The sequence below is a fragment of the Beta vulgaris genome, chromosome 6 (assembly GCF_026745355.1).
Source record: "Beta vulgaris subsp. vulgaris cultivar EL10 chromosome 6, EL10.2, whole genome shotgun sequence".
In the NCBI taxonomy this organism is placed as follows: Eukaryota; Viridiplantae; Streptophyta; class Magnoliopsida; order Caryophyllales; family Amaranthaceae; genus Beta; species Beta vulgaris.
Window position 1 is genome coordinate 36205386 of NC_079207.1, and position 11640 is coordinate 36217025.

Consider the following 11640-nt stretch of genomic DNA (forward strand, 5'->3'; position numbering starts at 1 on the left):
ATAGAGGAGATATAGCATTTGTTCCATCACTTCCTCTACTTCTCACAAAATAATTTTATTAAGACCCAACTAAATCGCACAAATATGATTTTTTTTTATTACGAAACAGTTACGGATAACCGTGTGTAAGTCCATTCGGTTTTTCACCATATATTCCTGACAAATTGTTTTTTGCACCACATACCCTTGCAAGTTTCTAAATTAACCATATACCCTTTACTTTTCAAAAAAATACATCAACTTGCCCTTATGACTAACAGTGTCAGACTTTCGTTAGTCATTATGCCTTAATTCTCCCGCAAATCCTAATTAACTAATCTAAACCTAAGTCAAACCCTAACTCTAACCCTCTAATCTAATAACCTAACCCTAACCGTAACCCTATTTACCCAACCACCATCCCTCCCCCACCCCTTCCCCCACTGCCCCACCACCCCCGAAGCCCCTCATCCCCCCTTCCCTCGCATCCCTGCAACCCCCTCCTTCTCCTCGAAGCTCCGCAGCTCCCCTTCCACGCATCCCCACAGCCCCCTCCTCCTCCAACGCATCCCCGCAATCCCCCTCCGCACATCCTGTGGGTTCGAAAAATGTGGTTTCTTCAAATATGAGTTCGAAAAATCTGGGTTCAAAAAATCTGATTGTGAAAAATCAGCGGGGTTTTGGGGAGGAGGGGGCTACGGTGCTTGTGGAAGGGGGGTTGCGGGGATGCATGGGAGGGGGAGGGGAGCTGCAGGGCTTCGCGGAGGGGGGCTGCGGGGATGCGGTAGAGGGGGGCTTCGGGGGTGGGGCTACAAGGGAGCTAGGGGGGAGAGAGGGGCTTCGAGGGTGGGGGGGAAGGAGGGGCTGCAGGGGTGGTGAGGGGAGGGGGTGGGATAAGAGGAGGGGTGGTGGTTTGATGGTTAGGGTTAGGGTATTAGATTAGGGGTCAGGATTTTTAGGTTAGTTAATTAGGATTAGAAGGGAATTAGGGGTTCATGACTAACGGAATTCTAACACCGTTAGTCATTAAGGGTAAATGGATATATTTTTTTAAAAGTGGGGGGTATATGTTGAATTTCAATAGTCGAAAGGGTAAATCGTGCAAAAAAAATGGTCATGGATATATGGTGAAAAAATCGATTATTAATTAGTTTTTACAGTTTTTTCACCAGGTACCCCTGTGGTTTTTCAAAATTCATGGGGTAACCCTAATTTTTCTTAATGCGCCAGGTACCTTTACTTTGGAGGTGAAAATGTACAAAATTCCCTTCTAACAGTGTCAAGTTTCCGTTAGTCATTAAGATTAATTAACACCTCTAACCCTAATTAAACCCTAATTAACTAACTAAACCCTAACTTCTAACCCTACACTAACCCCTAACTTCAAACTCTAATAACCCAACCACCACCACCTCCCCTCCCCTGCCCCTATCCCCACCCCCAGCCCCACCCTAAAAAACCACCCACCTACCTCCTCAGCCCCCGTAAAACCACCTACCTACTCCCCAGCCCCCGTAAACCACCCACCCACTTCCCCAAGCACCTCCGCAGCCCCCCCCCCCCAAAAAAAAACCACCCACGCACCTCCCCAGCTCCTCTCACAGTTTTATAAATCAATTTTTGAAATCAACATCGAAATCAATATTCGAAATTAGTTTTATAAATCATTTTCAAAATCAATTTCCAAAATCATTTTCGAAAACAAGGATGTCAATGGCGGAGGAGGAGAGAGAAATTGAGACCTCTAAGAAGCAGGAATACAGTTGAAGACCTCCCGCAACTTGTTCGATTTCAAGTTTGAGAATCGGGTACTTGAAATTCCACCACTTCGCATTCATGAATGGACTGATTCGCTCTTCAAGAATCTTTTAGATTTTGAGGATTGTAGTCCAGGTAATCAGTAGCAGTACATGCTCAACAAAGGCCATCGACGGGGATGGGGGAATTCGAAGGGGTGGGGGGATGGGAGGGCGAATTTGACGAGGGTGTTGGGGGGCAAGGAATTCGACGGGGGTGGTGGGGGAGGGTGGGGGCTGCATGGGTAGGGGAGGGGTGGAAGAAGGTGGTGGTGGTTGGGTGGTTAAGGTTGGGGTTAGGTGTTACAAGGTTAGGATTAGGGTTTAAGGGTTAGGGTTAGAGGACTAATTAGGATTAGAGGTTAATTAGGGATTAATGACTAATGAAAAATTAACACCGTTAGTCATTAAGGGCATTTCATGAATTTTATTGAAATAGTAAGGGTACGTGGTGCATTAAAAAAAATTAGGGGTATCCCATGAAATTTGAAAAACTACAGGGGTACTTGGTGAAAAACCCTAGTTTTTATCCTGTAAATATGCATATTTTATTAATTCTCTTATGCGTCAGAAGCCTTTTTTATATATTTCCCTGGGCCCAACAATATTCAGGAACGACCTTGTGCTACTATTATGTCTACAGACCGTGAAACATCTGCCAAAGTTGATAAACCCAAAAAAGCAGAAAGAGGACTCATAACATAATAGAAGACATAAAGAAGGGTGCCTCTTCTTTACCATTCTTTTATTGTCAAAAAGTCGAGATAGAGCAAGTGCTGGAGGCCCACAAGGGTGGAAATCTCCATAGATTGACTGCTGTCTTTTTTCTTTTGTTCCGTTACAAAAAAAAATGAACTTATATTCTACAATTAATCTTTAGAATGCAAAAAATATCCCATGCATTATATAGGGCTAAAAACTAATTTTATATAATAATTCTATAAACTTAAACCCGTGCATAGTTAGCAGGGGATTACTTTCTATCCTTTAGCCAACAAAGTCCAACTTCAAGTGAATGCACAACCTGCCTCCTCAAGTCAGTCGTCTGAAGATGCTGGCGACCCTTCAAATTACTTACGAGATCGAAGGACCAATGAGGGAGTTAAAGGAAGCCTTTCTTGCTCTATTATCGAACGTTTCGTTGAACGTGTATGACAGGTTCCCAATTTTTTCAATGTTTATTGTGTCAATAGAAATCACTGTTTTGAATGTTCAAGGGGTGTTGAATAAATTATTGTGATTAGAGAAGTGATTTGTATTAATAAGCCTACTGTGTTGGCCCTTGTGGAGACACATATTAGTGGCGATCAACTGCAATTTGTGTGTAATAAATTTGGCTTTTCTGGTGAAATTTGTGTTGAAGCTGAAGGTTTTAGTGGAGGCATATGGCTGTTTTGGCATGCTGAAGAAGTTAGTATTATTCCTTATGACAATAACTCTTACATGTTACTGGTATTGTAGACACATAATCGTCTCTCCCCATTTAAGGGTCCAATGATGAGATATACTGCGATGTAGGTGTGTTTTTATTTCGCTTACGCTGTGAGAGCGCGTATTATATTCGACTACCCCATTGTTAAGATTTTATTGAAAATTATTTTGAAAGAAGTCGCCAACAATTCTTTTTAGGTAGAATCATAAACCTAATTGGATATGGAAAAACCGTAGGGACAAATTAGGGACTTATCCAATGTAGATTTCCCTGTCATGACTCCACAGATGGTCAAAGTGAACCAAAGATTAAGTTCGGGGGTGAGGATAAGAATATAATCATAATAAACTACATTCGTCCAAACGTGTCCTCTACTAAATATCGATTCATTACAGATTTATGTCAAAGAATAATCGTATAATGTTTTAAACAGCCTAAAAATACTTAGTATAAGTTGGTTCAGGAAACACATGAAAAGACTAATTTTAGTGATATGTTACTATGCAATCAATATTACAAGGAACCTAGCAGACTGTCCATATATATTAATCTGATTAATATTATAATAGTTCTTTAGGTCTTTGATTAGAAATAATAACATGTGGGTGATAACAATCATGCTAGACAATCATGTAATATGCATAGAATGATCAGGCAGGCAAAAATATAATATGAAATAAAGAAGAGAAAAGAGATTAGAATGTACAAAGGCACGATTTTTATATTAAAGATCTACATCATAAAAGAAACTGTTAGTAACTTTAATATAAAAATAGAGAATTTCTCTAAGGACCCTCAGGATTGTACCTATGCGGTTTAGACTGAAGAGTATAACGATATTTAGGCGGAGCAATCGTGGAACATAAATTATTGTTTTAATATATATTTTCATCAAAAATTTTATTATCTTTAGAACATAAATTAGATTTTCAACCAGTAAAATTTGATCTTCGGATTTTTAGGAATAAAAATGGCGTCTTAAAAGCACGTGTAGAGTAAAAAAAGCGAATATTATGGAATCTGCACTGGACGCGGCGACTGCTCTTAGCGGGCCACGTGCGTCCAGCACATTGGCCAGATCGCGTCAGGCGTGCCAATGAGTGCCTAACACGTGTACTTGTGACTCACACAGAATCCTACGCCTGGCGCAAATCTTGTGTGAGACGCAAGATACTTTTTTTATCGTTTCGAAAATGCATTTCCACGTGTAGGCTTTAACTGGGTGGACCACGTGCGTGTATATACGTGGCCCAAGTGATTTGCATCAGATGGGCCAAGAGGTCTGACGCAAATCAGCCTTTTGCAACCCACCTTAAAGACGTGCGACGCAGATAGTGTGAAAGTTTTTTTAAGGATGAGAGGATTTGCGTCGAATGGGCCAGGCGATCCGACACAAATTGGGTTGCAACGCACCTAAGGCACGTGCGTCGCATATAGCTCGTATCTGGTGCTTATGTACCCATGTTGTGCGTCGCACAAAAAGAGTGTTTTCTCAACGCTTTTCCTCAATATTCGAGACGGAAAAATGCGTTGAGAAATTGATTCTCAACGCTTTCTAAAAGCGTCGAGATTTCACGCGTGGAGAATTCTCGACGCTTTCTTGCGTTGAGATTTTCAACGCAGAGACGCATCCAGTATGACTTGCGACGCTTTTTTGTGTTGAGTTTCTCAACGCTTTTCTGCGTCTTGAAATATGCGTGACGCTGTTTTGTGTTCGGTTTCTCAACGCTTTTTTGCGTCGTGCAATATGGCTCTAGACACATTCTAGCGTCAAGATTATTTTACCTCCACAAATAAATTTTTAGAGCCAAAATAACTCTTAACACGAAAAAGTGTCGAGATTTTAGCCTAGAAAAAACATCTAATAATAATAGTAGCCACTATTTAATTGGATATGGATCAAAAATAATATATTATAAGCGAGTTTCCAATAATAAAAAAATATTTAGGTAGAATATATAATAATATTAATATCTGTCTTGATTAACTAATGATTAAATACACACTAAAATATTATGTTCGATCACAAATAAAATAAGTCAATTAGATAAGGTCTATTATCAACTTCTTCAAACCTTACAAAAAAAAAACATAACAAAAGAAATATATCTTTTACAAGGCCTTTTCAAATCATTAATAGATTTACGAGTTGTACTAATTTAATGGATCCTCAGCATCTTTTCCTTCACCAGCATCTTTTCCTTCACCAGCATCTTTTCCTTCACCATCATCTTGAACCTTGTAAAAAAAATAAAGAACGACATAAGTAATCTTATATAATGTGATATTTTATAATGAGGGTCAATTATAAAAGATGTAAAAAAGTTAGTTAATGACAAAAGACGGGTCGGCCATAGTCCATAGCGAGTCAGGGTTAGGATGCAGGTCGGGCTAAAATAAAAACGAGTCAAGCCCACTTGAAATTGATGGTCTAAACATGATTTACATCATTTTTATCAACTACCATAAAAAAGTTCATAGTTTCATAGCTTATCCAAGAAATGCAAATATGAGAACTGGTGCCGTAATGCGAAAAACAAACTGCTTGCAGATTATGATCAAATTGATCAGTTCACTTACTAGCTAAAAAAAATACAATCACCAAATGTAAAAGTTATGAAGGAAAAAACACTCTTTTCTGAAGGATAAAAAAAATAGTTCCTCTAGTAGCACCAATCCATATATGGTTAACCAAATGAATCATCTATTCTGAAGGATAAAAAAACATCAGGGAAATACAGGCAATAAAAACCCCACATTTCTAATCATAATCAGTACATAGTTTAAAAAAGATTTTACGGAGCAATACAAGCGATCAAATGCGCTCAGTCAGTAGTTTCATGTATTTATCCGAAAATCAGTCAAGTGTCGGCCTGAAGAACAGCCTCGAGGCTAATTCATGGACCTTATGGTTCAGGTAAAGAAGTCAGACAGAGCATGGCCATGATATTAGTCAGACAGGTGTACTCCATGAAAGTCACTCACTAAAGGCACTATACAAACCCACTCACAACAAAACAAAAATTTGTCTTACAAGCATATGAGGGTGAGTGAAGCTCTATATTGTCCTGTAAGCATCTGCTTTCTTGACATCCCTAAACTATAATATCCTCTAATTTTGTTTGTAACTGTATTACAACTATATAAACTGTAATTTGCCTATTTCTAGACAAGCCACCACCGCATCGGTTTAATTCCCATCCACCTTGTTAGTGTTACCTATCATTTTTTTGTGCTTGAATTGGTTGTGTTGGCAGACACATCACCATTACAAACTTAAAGCCATAATACTAGTATATGTTTACATATTACAATTTCTCATCTTATGGAAAAGAGGCCTTCCAAAAAAAACTTAATACCTAAATTAAGACAGGCAAAAAACAGACATTACCTATCATCAATTTTCCCTATCTCACCACCAAGTGCATCCACTTCATGTACAAGCCATAATACTAGTATATGTTTACCAACTATTATTAGCAAAAAATAAAACATAATAGTGTAACATCAAATAGGAAAGGTATAAGTTGTAATCTAAAAATTAGATTGTGAAACAAACAAAAGGGGCAGAAGAGCAAACACATGCAAGTGATCCATAACTAGGTCATAAAGAGATATTTTTGGGGCCACTTGGTAATAGTTTCATCCCCTGCACATCAGATCTGCCGTATACATGTAACATTAAAAGAACAGATGGCCAAAGATAGTGAAGAAAAACATATATAATTTGAATCATGCATTGGCAGATAAAAATTGGTAGCATGAAGACAATAGCAATGGTAAGTGATGAGACAGCGAATTAAAAAACATCAGAAGTGGAAAAAATTGGCAGATCAAGTATTATCTCTTGGAAAAACTAGGTGCATTAAACAAAAACTATTGGCAAAACCTTGAAACTTTTAGCTGCACCTGCACGCTGCTAGCATTAGCTCTAAAATTGCATATCATGCAATCCCATTAGGTTACTAACAAAATAACACAATGGAGAAACTTATCAGAAATAACATCACACTCTCTTTGTTGTGCTCAAGTAAAATATAAACACCAACACTTATCTAGTTATCTAATTTACTTACTTGTATATTAAGTTGAATGAAGAATAAATATCTGTTCATTCGGCTATATTGATCCTTACCCAAGTAAAACATTAAGTGAACACTAACTCTAAAGTAATGAAGTATCCTAAATGCAATATGCAACATCAATTTAAGACCTAATGGCAAATTTCACGCACTAAAAATTCTATGAAACATATGATGAGCATTGAGAAATTAATTAGAGACATATCAGGATGTTAAGACTGCAGAACTTTGTACTTGGGATTTTAAAAATGATTTTATACTTCCCAACATATGTCACTAAAAATTCTACGAAACCTATAACAGTTATATAGCAAAAGTAGCTACTAAAGAATATATAGCCATTTCTTACTCATTCACCGAACATGGGTTAATCATCAATCACTCACTCACCCACTTCTAAATATTTGACCAACATCCAAATCCCACAGAAGAAGAGACACCTAAAGTGTAGAGTACTTACAACTGTTTGCTAACATTTGGCGATAAAACTTTCCAGAAGTATATAAAGGGAAAACCCAAAGGGAATAGTTAAAGTACTGCCGATATAATAAGGAAACACCCATGGGAGATAAGGAACGGAAAGAAGTTGCTTCACAATACAACAATAAGTAGCTATGTGAAACTAACTGATTATCCTCATTCTAAATAGAACATAGCTTCGTTAGGAGTTACCATACTTACTTCATCAAAAGATTGACTTTGAGCTACACCTTTTTCAAACATAGACAATTCTGCTCCGATCAATGCATCCTCCTGGTGTGTCCATGCAACAAAATCTATGAAGCAATAACATTTTACACGGAAAGAAAACAAGATCTGAGATTTCAATCACAATTTTTGAACCTCAACACCTGGTATTGATTGTGAAACTCAATTGTATGTTATGTATTTTTCGGAAACCAATATATGGATTAACAAATGATCAATTTCATGGATCATTAGTAAGATATAATCAAATAATCACAAAGATACGTATGTTGAAAATGTCATAAAAGACCAATATACTTTAAAAAAACTACTTGGAGTGTATTATCAATGTCATTAGTCTGTAGCTTTGCAGCAATAACATTTTCATTATAAAAATGTCACAATAGTTGCACCAAACTTATAAAGGAAGCCTTTTAAGTACACACTTACATATACCCCATTATTAAATATTTTCACCTTTTTCGTTAGCTACCTCACCCTTAGTTAACTCATTCCCTCCCACCCACCCCACCACTCCCTCTGCCATCTCCCTATGTACCCATATTACTCCAACTAACATAATCCCCACTCACCAACCTACTTTAACCACCACTACAGCAACTAAAACCACCGCCCTCTAGCTAAGACAAAGATCCAGCCTACCGAAACTATATAACAATTCTTTGAAAATTGATGATACACCAAATACACATACATAAATACAACAATTAGAGCATAAGAAGCAATAAAGATGATGAAATTAGAAGGGGAAAAAAAGAAGTTGATCACTCAACTTTTTGAGAATGGTGTCAAATTTAGTGGTATCAAATGCCCAACAGTTGCTTCTCCACTCCAACACCTATGCAGCCATTTTTTCAACAAATGCACTATTATTCATAAAAAAAATGGAAAAAATGAAAATAAAGAGAGAGGATGACCAGAAGTACCTTGTTTTTTCTAAACTCTGATGTATCTTCTGATACCTTGCTAATCTTTGCCTATACCTTCACCTTCTTGCTAACCCTAAAAATCACAATAAAAAACAATCAGATGGTATGGAAACAAGAGTTTAAAATTCAGATCAAAACAAAAACCCTAGAAATCGAAGATGCGCCATTAATGGAAAATGAAGAGATTAAAAGAGGAGATAAAGGAACCATTTGGTTCATAAGGCGTAAGGCGGCGGTTGTTTTGTGTGGCTTCCGCTATTCAAATTTTACAAACCTAGATTCGCATAAAACTTTATAGTGTAAGATCTGAACAACTCAGATTAAAATTGCATAAACAATTCTAGATGAGACCTGAATAAATAATAAAATCCTAATAATTTCAAAAATTAAGTAGATTCTCATAAAAGCTGGAATTTGATAACTTAGTAAATATCCCTCCAGATTGCTCAATTGCAGCTTCTTTTTTCTTCGCCATTGATAAGAAACTTCGAGATAGTTTTAGTGAGAAGATGAGAAATGAGAAATCGGAGAGGGGAAGTTGACAGGAGCAGGACGGTTAGGGTTTAGCAAAGCAATTTTTCTCTATTAAAAGTGAGAGTAGATTCGACCAACATTGAAGAAAAGACTCCTCATTTTCTAGAATACCGAACACGTGCCTGTCATGTGGTTTCTCGACGCGATTTTGATTTGGGTTTAAAAAAGGACACAATAAAGCGTCGACAAAACAAGGAAATTGATTTCTCCATTTAACACTATCCCACAGTGTCGAGGATATTGTATCGAGAAAACACTCTTTTTGTTGTAGTACGTTATTGCGTCGTTTTACTTTTCATGCGATGCAAATGGGGCGACGCAAATCATCCTTTTTCTACTAATGGGGGGACGGTGTTTTGTTTGTGGAGAGCTTGAGAAAAACATGGACCCCATTTTTATAAAATGTCCAGTTGGTCGAGTGGTGTGGAAGAAACTTGGGGTCTCTTGATGTTGAATTTGATTCAAGACAAAGTTGTTATGATTGGATTTTAGCTAATTTGAACAGCTCGAAAATAAAAGACAAAGAGGAGTGGTGTATTTGGTTTGTCGTAGCGACATGGTGGCTTTGTCGACAGTGTAATGAGAGATGCTTCGTAGAGAACCTTCAATCCCAGTGGAACAAGCTGCGTTCATCCATGCGCGAGTGGAGAGAATTATTAGAGCTTTATTCTCGGATTTGGGAGAGGAGGTAGAGCACAAGAGGAAGCGGGTAGATTATTTTATTAGATGGCCATACCCTTGAGAAGGATGGGTACGATTGAGTATAGATGGGGCTTCGAAAGGGAACCCAGGAAAGGCATGAGTAAGGGGACTGATCCGGGGTCATAGAATTGAGTTATTTGAAATGTTTACTAGTAGTTATAAGACTTGTTCTTGTACCAAGGATGAACTATGGGTTGTGCTACGAGGCTTGGCCATTGCGTGGAATGGAGGTCATAGGTTGATCCTTTTGACGGTAGATTCGGAAGTGGTGGTGCGCTTGTTGATGGAGGACCGTCCCAATAATTCTCCTTATATTCATCTCATTCGAAAATGCAAAGCTCTTATTTGTAGGTGTGAATGGAAGGCTACTTTGAGTCATTGTTATAGAGAAGCGAATAAAGCGGCAGATTGGTTGGCCAACTATTATGTATGATTGGAGCAGAAGTTGGTAATTCTTGAGGCGGCCCCGCAAGACCTTCGAACCATTTTATTGGAGGACAGGTGGGGGGGGTTTCTCATGCTCGCTTGGTTCCGGTTGAAGATTAGTTGTTGTTCCTTTTTTAGATTGGTAGTAGTAGCGTAGCTGGAGTCTTAGTGTTGTGTTCTTGATTTTCTATTTTGTGTTTCTTGTGTCTTTGTTTGAGTTTTTTGTAGTTTGTTTCTTTTAGTTTGCTTAGGAGGTTTGCCAAAAAAAAAGTTAGTATGATTTTTTAACAAGAATAATACAATCTTTTGTCCGTTCTCTCGCAATAATACAGACTTTTGATTATTTCTTAATAATACAAACTTTTGATCATTTTTTAATAATACAAACTTTTGATCAAAATTCTTCCACTAGGACAATACCAGTTATTAACTTGTAGGATGTAACAAGTTGAAGTGGTTCATGTGGGTGGGGGGTTGGAGTTTGGCTAGGCAACCAACTGTTTAAGTCTCTTAGTGGACTCTAACAGGGGTTTTTTAGTAATTTCAACTTTGAGATAATAAGATGGAGAGGAGTGTGTACATGCGCGTTTGATTCCAAGGGTCTTTATTTTTGTTTCTCTCTCCTCTCTCTCCTTCCTCAGTACGGTTTCAAAGAAAAGAAACCACTCTCACTTCAACTCTCTCTCTCCCTTCATCATCTCTCTCAAAACTCCATTTTTTCAGAGGTTTTTAGGGTTTGGTAACCGAAAATTAACAACATTATTGTGTCATCTCGTCGAATTCCGGTAATTCTCACCCAAAAATCTTTTTTTTTTTATTTCGTCAAATTTCTGTGTGTTTTGTCGATATTTTGTGTTGAATTATTTGTCGAAATTTTGTGCCTTTTTTGGCTTTTTAATGGTAATTAGTAGTAGTCAGAATTTGTCGAAATGGTAATTGGCTTTTAATCTCTGAAAATTTCGTAATTTGCATGAATGTTTGTTCGAAATTATGGGGGATTTGTCGAAATTAATAGTAGTCAGAATTTTGTGCGTTTCAACACTATTTTTATG

At 37.6% G+C, this 11640-nt stretch overlaps 1 long non-coding RNA gene across 4 annotated transcripts; it reads right to left on the reverse strand.

The window, feature by feature from the left end:
• Positions 1-5138: 5138 nt before the first annotated feature.
• LOC104896647 (uncharacterized) lies at positions 5139-9560 on the reverse strand. 4 transcript variants are annotated; one of them, XR_008969792.1, is made up of 4 exons: positions 8924-9556; positions 7971-8835; positions 7097-7172; positions 5139-5445 (listed from the first exon to the last, which is right to left on the reverse strand). It is a non-coding gene; the product is annotated as an uncharacterized LOC104896647 (long non-coding RNA). The 4 variants fall into 4 exon arrangements; XR_790478.4 differs by lacking the exon at positions 7097-7172 and having other exon boundaries at positions 8924-8999; positions 9134-9182; XR_007275083.2 differs by having other exon boundaries at positions 7097-8835; positions 8924-9560.
• Between the last annotated feature and the right edge of the window lie 2080 nt (positions 9561-11640).